General features: G+C 35.1%; 2 non-coding genes across 2 annotated transcripts; both read right to left on the bottom strand.

Moving 5' to 3' along the window:
* Window positions 1-2,492: 2,492 nt before the first annotated feature.
* Trnat-ugu (transfer RNA threonine (anticodon UGU)) lies at window positions 2,493-2,565 on the bottom strand. Its single transcript has one exon. It is a non-coding gene; the product is annotated as a tRNA-Thr (tRNA).
* Window positions 2,566-3,626: 1,061 nt separating this feature from the next.
* Window positions 3,627-3,699, bottom strand: Trnat-cgu (transfer RNA threonine (anticodon CGU)). The gene has a single exon. It is a non-coding gene; the product is annotated as a tRNA-Thr (tRNA).
* Window positions 3,700-7,104: the final 3,405 nt, after the last annotated feature.

Raw genomic sequence — 7,104 nt, 5'->3', positions numbered from 1 at the left:
TTTAGTTCTCAGTTTTCAATATTTTAAAAATAGAACCTAAACAGAAACTGGCAGTCGCAAGATTAATCAATATTTTCATATAGTTACTGCTACTCTGTTTTTAGAACTCAAACCATGGGACTGCCTTACATGATGTTGCATCACTTTTACGAGTAAAACTAGTACTCAACTTGACGAATGTGTTTTTGTTGTTTTAGTTTTCTCTCTCAAACGACTTTTGTCTTCCATAAACGTTTTTTCAGTCACGGAGTGAAATATGACGTCACTAAAATGACGTCAGTAATTGAATAATACAGTTTAATTATATAACTTGATTTATGTATTTATTCCGATCACGTCCCCAATCCGCAATATGGCGTCACTAAAATGACGTCCGAAATCGACTAATACAGATTTACTATATGACTTGATATATGTAACTATTTCCATCTCGTCCACAATGTATTAAACCTGAAAATTAATTAATAAAAGATTTGAATATATTAAGTACCTAATTATAACTTCGAAATCATGAAAAATATAAGCTGATATTAAAAGATTATATGTGAGTGGTGTTTCAGCTTTTTTATTTATTTATTCCGGAATTGGTCTACTATGCAACTACGGATCATTACCTTTTATAGTTTAAATGAATTTTACGTCCTCCGGTAACACTGAGTCCATCCACCAAATCACGTAACCAGTTTTACGTATTATTTAAATCGGAATCAACCTACTTATGCAACGTCATGTCTGAAATCATGAAACGTGAGTACGGCGGAGGTTTCTTTTTACGAAATTGAAAATACTTTATACATAGCAAGCCAGGAAACACCAGGTTTTCCGTAAATCGTTCGAGAATAGAGCAAAATGTCCCGAAAGCCTCCGGGCCACGTCTATGAGCCTGGATTACTATTATTAGAGGAAACAATTTTTTATATTGTTAATAAATTAGTGATTCTCAACCGGGGGTTCCACGGCACTCTAGCGCTCCGCCGGTGCTCTAGCGCTTGTGCAGATCCACAAAGTTTATATTTGAATCCAAGAGTCAGTATCCATGAGTCCAAAGAGTCTAACTAGTTTCTCTAGAATTCCAAATATATTTAATTATATATTAGAACCTTGGTGTTGCTGGTCGATAACCAGCTTTGGTTGCTTGTGACTTATCTTCCCTTCCTCAGAAAAAAATGTAATTACCATTTTGTCTTAATTTGTGCTCAAGTGGTATTTTTACTGGTCGAAAAAAATGACCTAGACGATTTTTAATATATTTATATTGCATAACACAATTAAACTATCGCACAGAGGTTCTCGAGCTTCTAAAATGCTTCATTGGAGTTGTTCAGTTCCTAAAAAAGTTTGAAAACCACTGTCAAAGACAATCGTGGTCGCAATTCATTTGTGTGTCCCCATGTGTTCAAGCTCCACGCCCTTCTCACACCTTGTTTTCCCCAAAATAAGACAGGGTCGTATTTTAATTTTATTTCGAAAAATAACACTAGGGCTTATTCCTGGAGATGTCTTTTCATTTACCAAAAACAGAATTGCAAAGTAGAGAATTACGAGATTGTCAAATATTTAAAATATGAAAACCGGTATCCGTTTACTTATATAAATACCAACTTAAAAAAGGAGAAATAATTTAAAACGTTTAGGAGAGATTTATTGCTATTGACTAGGTAAAAAATTTGCCTTATCGACTAGGTCTTATTTTAAGGGGAGAGCTGTAATGGATCGAATAAATGGGACTGTAAAACAAGCGATGAAGCTTTCAAAGAATATAAAATAGGTTTTATTGTTGTCGATTGCGTTACTGAGTGACCAACTACCCATTCTTCTATGTAATGTTTCGTCTGACCGAAGGTCAGATTCCCTCATACATAATACATAAAGTAAGAATAGACAATTATATATATGAAGCCGCAATGCGTTAATTTATTAGGAGAGTTTATTTATATGTTTCCATGTGCACCTGATTTTTAATTTTTTTCACCATTCTTAGTTTTCCCTCGTGCTCCAAGCCTTTCTCACATCTGCATTGTTATGTTATAACTAGATTTATGTTCTATGCCACCCTAATTTTTTAATCCTATTCCAAACCCTTCGATGAATATGAGTCTTCATCGTAGAGAATGTATGTCATAAGCCGGTACAATATAGCTACGAAAATAGCAATAGTTTTTGCATAATAGAAAATAATATTAATGTTTATACTTTGGTTTCAATGAAATTAAAATTGAAGTTTCAATAGGACTTTTCTAATCGCATTTAAATGTATCTATACCACGTATGTGTCGGATTTAAGTATCAGGTACACCGCATTGTTTGTGATTTAAGTTTCAAAGTTGACATTTAGCACGTTTAATTTCCACGTTGCGATTCTTCCGAAAACATTTGATTGCCCGAAGACAATATATTCCCATCCGGTGGCTCCAACCTTTGAATGAAGATATTGTGCGTTTTTGTGAACAGGAATTTGAGAAGAAAGGCATGAATTCTAAAGTTGAACAAAGAGCCACCAGTGAGGATCGAACTCACGACCCCTGGTTTACAAGACCAGTGCTCTAACCACTGAGCTATGGCGGCTGACGTTTATAAGAGATACTTTTATATAGGATATTACATTAGCGCAAAGAAAAAATTACAACTTCCACTAATGAGATTAAAACTCACGAAACCAGGCTTACAATAACAGCGCTCTAACCAATGAGTTGTAGCTGCCATATTGTGAAAGTCAAGGCCACCAGTCAAAATATCTGATCCCTAGTATACACGGCCACGGAGTCAATATGGCTCAATACTAGAGTTACCATATTTTTTGACTTCAAACCGGGACGCCTCCTGTAACTTTACATTTTCCGATTCACTACATAGGCCTACATTTAAGCCATCCCGGCTGTCTTCATTGACCATATTGTCATCGAGAGTTCATGCGCATATTCTTTGTCTAAATATCGGGTTGAGTTCGAAAAATATAAATGAATTAAACGCTAACGATACAAATGATCCGAATTTAGATTTTTTTATGAACAGCAAAAGGAATAAAAAATAATGAAATAGTCTGCCATTTTTAAGCATTGCGAATTTACTTATTCGCCCAAGTATGCATTTCTGTAGATAACACCTTTAAAAAAACGTTGTTCAATGTTACATTCATGTGAACGTCCGAACAGGACCAATTAGAATTGATTTTACATGTGATACGTTCGCTAACAATGTTAGCGGCAAACAACGAAACAAACAAAATACCGCATTCACCTCCAGTAAATACGCTAGCGTTGCGCTACACAGCAACAACAGTAACGAGAATATATTCGTGTATTATGCTGGATGGCTGAACGCAAAAGCGGAACTTTTGGCTGACGTGTCGGGACGGCGGGACAAGACGCTAAAATGCGGGACTGTCCCGCCTAAAGCGGGACGTATGGTAAGCCTACTCAATACCCATGTTAAAAATAAAGGTAAAATCTAGTCATATCCTTGTCCGTAGTTTTCATAAGATTCAAAATTTTTTCCCGCCTAAAGCGGGACGTATGGTAAGCCTACTCAATACCCATGTTAAAAATAAAGGTAAAATCTAGTCATATCCTTGTCCGTAGTTTTCATAAGATTCAAAATTTTTTCTCTGAAAAAGGAATGCCAAGAGCTGCCACCAGTGAGAGTCGAACTCACGACCCCTGGTTTACGAGACCAGTGCTCTAACCACTGAGCTATGGCGGCCGACAATAAAGAGTACGAAAATTGTAATATCTGAAGTACTTGCAACGGCTGCCATGTTGAAATAGCGCTTAAGTACCAAGTTCGAATGCTTATGAATGTTTATATCCTTGCATATGAAGATAGTAGATACAAGCTTGACCAAATATAATAATCAGACATTCTTTCACATTACGTGAACTTTTTGATTGGTTTGTTTATTAGATATGAAATTCAAATTAGTTTGAATACTTGAAACTTTTAAAATATACAAGAACACATATTGGATAATCTACCCAATCAAAACGTTTATTTGGGTATGTTTCAAAATCAAACAATATCCTATTCGACTATATCCTACTAAATTACTGTATTTGCATATAGCCTGCAAAATATGTTGCAATGCAATAAGGGGTTACGGTAGCTGTGCTCAACCTTTTATGGCTCGTGTCCGCCTTCCAGGGGCTTTTAACATTCATGGCCCGCTGTATATCATTCCAATTATATCAATAGTGTTATATTGATTGGTATATTCCAAATGCCATCATGTTCATCTAATTCATGCTCGACCAATTGAAAACACTCCGTGAAATAATCTTATCAAAGCAATGAAATTAGGAAGAACAAGGAATTTTCTTGTGAAGGGAAGAGTAAAATCATTTTCGCGGCTAGCATTGTGGCCCCCCAGTAACTGCTCTGTGGCCCTCTTGGAGGGCAATGGGCTCACGGTTAAAAACTACAGGGTTATAGCTTTGTCTTGAGATCCCTGAATGGTAATGCCATTCATAGTTACGTTAACCCTTCTGGACATTTTGAAGTCAAATATAGCTTGTCTATGATGGTAATATAGTTTTTGATGCGACCCCGTAACATCTGCTTGATAGTATGTTTAGAATGTGAATTGTCGACCATGAATAAGATGTTGTTGGTCCAAAACAATGTGTTATCCTTCTCATCTAAATAGTTGATTTTTGTTGTGCGTTTGAATTCACGACCCCTGGTGTAAGAGATCTTCAAGCACCAAGCTATGGTGGCAGATGGGCATTAGTAGAACATTGCAAATATTGAAACACATGTCACGACCGCTGGAATCTTTTACTTGAGCGCACCGTTTCATGTGACGGGATGACGCGTCTGTCACTATAACACGAAAGATCATGTGGTATACTACATTGTTTACTGCCTCATCCATATGACTCAATTCCCTCGGGATATAGAATTTTTGTTTCGCTTGAGTCATGGCTGTTACTACAATAGTGAGAGAAAAAGTGATTAAAAAGAATAAAACGCTTTGTATTTCTGGCATGATCTGCTCTAATTTTTATTTCATTATTGAATCGCCCCAATGGCGATGACTATTGCAAGCTCTAATATATATTATTCTTCAGGAACAAATATGAAATACATGTGCCGGAAATTTGTATTTCTTCATTGATTCCGCAGTTGTTTCCTTCTACACCAGTTCAACAGTGACGACTCTTGCAAACTCTAATATTTAATAACCTACCGGAACAATGTTTTTGCATTTTTTTAGTATCAAGTTATCAATATTATTAAAACTATTTTTTATGCTTAGAGTTTCCCATTCATGGAAATACTGGAATCATTAATATTTTAGTGTTTTTTAAATGCTTGATCACGCATTGTGCGCTTCTAAATTTAAATGAAAAAAGTTCAAGCAATTAATCGGCGTGAGTAATTAAAAATGAATCAGCGTAATCACGTAAGACATAACGTTAATTACAAAGTCACGAGTCAGACGATTCTCCCAACAAATTATTTTACAAACTTGAATAAAATAACTAGTATAAAATAATAAGTACAAAACTAGAATAAAAACAAACAAAAAAACCCAAAAATACTTTTGTATTTTATGCTTTGCCCTAGGAAGATTTTGCAAATTACTTGCCGACCAGGAACGCATTTAGCATTTTAAAAAATAGGGAATACATGTACCGAAAAACTGGAATTCTCCATTGATTCCACAGTTGTATTATTGCAGTTACGGCAAACTTGGTAATATAGACGCAATGGTTTACTTTAGACTCTAAAGAGCATAGGTTCTAGAGGTGCTCCATACGGAGTCTCAGGTCCCAGTGAGAGAAACCTAGAGGCTCCGCGAGCCATTCCTCAACTTTTTGAAATATTGAATATTTTTGAAATACAAAGCAATACATACGAGTCATTTAGTTTACTCCAGAACATTAATCGGTAAATTACAACGTGTCTTTTGTTTTTGTTTTATGAATTTATTGTGGGGCTTGTAAATAATAGTCAACCTCATCACGGGTTTCCTAACATCAACAGTTCGGGAACCAATGGTCCCTAGTGATTAAAGTGTGTCGGCATCGCGGATCACACATCTCGATTCAAATACCGTGAACATCTTTTTGCCCAGACTATTGTAAATTGACTAGGCAATACCGACGAACTGCAATGTTGATCCCGATACCCAAGAAAAATAAAATCTCTTAACTTAACAGTGGCTTTACAGCACCCTGTCCTGGGCTGAAGTCGCGACTGAGTGTAGTGTATATATATTTAAAAAAAAATCTTTGGTAAATTATGTGATATTATTTCGAAACAATATAAATGGCCTGTGATAAACGCAATTATTTAATTTCCCGGCCCACATTAGTAAACTTTAATCTTGACATACGCTAACTTTAACCAAGAAAACAACGAAGATATAGAAATGCGTTTAAACCAAGAAGCGTAATTGCTACATGTCAGCTATTAAGTATGAATCACAGATAATAATTAAATGAATTGTGATAATATTTACAATGTCACTGAGCAGCTAATAATAGCTAGTTCTGAGCATTTTCGAATAACTGATGATTTCAGAATCGAATCGAATCGAATACTCGGAAGATATGTGATTATAAATCCTCAAGACACATAAATTACCAAAAAGATAGAATCACGCAAGTCAGTTTGCTTAGAAGAATAATAAGTAACAAATCAATAACTAATTAGAAAGAAAAAATTAATATGTCAAGACTATTGCATTTTAAAATATAAAAAATTGAAGGATTTAATCAAACCCTCGGCGGCAATCCGAAATTTTCGTCCGAACCGATTCAAATAATTTACTCTTCGATTCGAGTACTCTATACGAAATGCCAAGCCCTAAATTACCACTTTTAAAAAGAAAACATGAATAGTCTCACTCTGAATTTGCGTCGATTTGAAATAAGGAAGATCTTTTTGTCCTTGGCAGTTACACATGAATCACAAACATAAATTAAATAAACTGCAATAAAATTAGTAATGTCACACAGCAGATAATAGCAAAGGAAACATAACTTGTGTCACTCTGAATTTGGATTTAATTTGAAAAAAATATTTGTATTTTGCAATTAAATATGAATCATTCAGAAATGTTTATAATACACGAAGTGTTTCTCGTTAATTATAAAATAACGT

Source organism: Styela clava, chromosome 13 (genome assembly GCF_964204865.1).
Source record: "Styela clava chromosome 13, kaStyClav1.hap1.2, whole genome shotgun sequence".
Classification (NCBI taxonomy): domain Eukaryota; kingdom Metazoa; phylum Chordata; class Ascidiacea; order Stolidobranchia; family Styelidae; genus Styela; species Styela clava.
The sequence above is the reverse complement of the archived record's forward strand: the minus strand, read 5'-3'. Positions and strand labels throughout refer to the sequence as shown.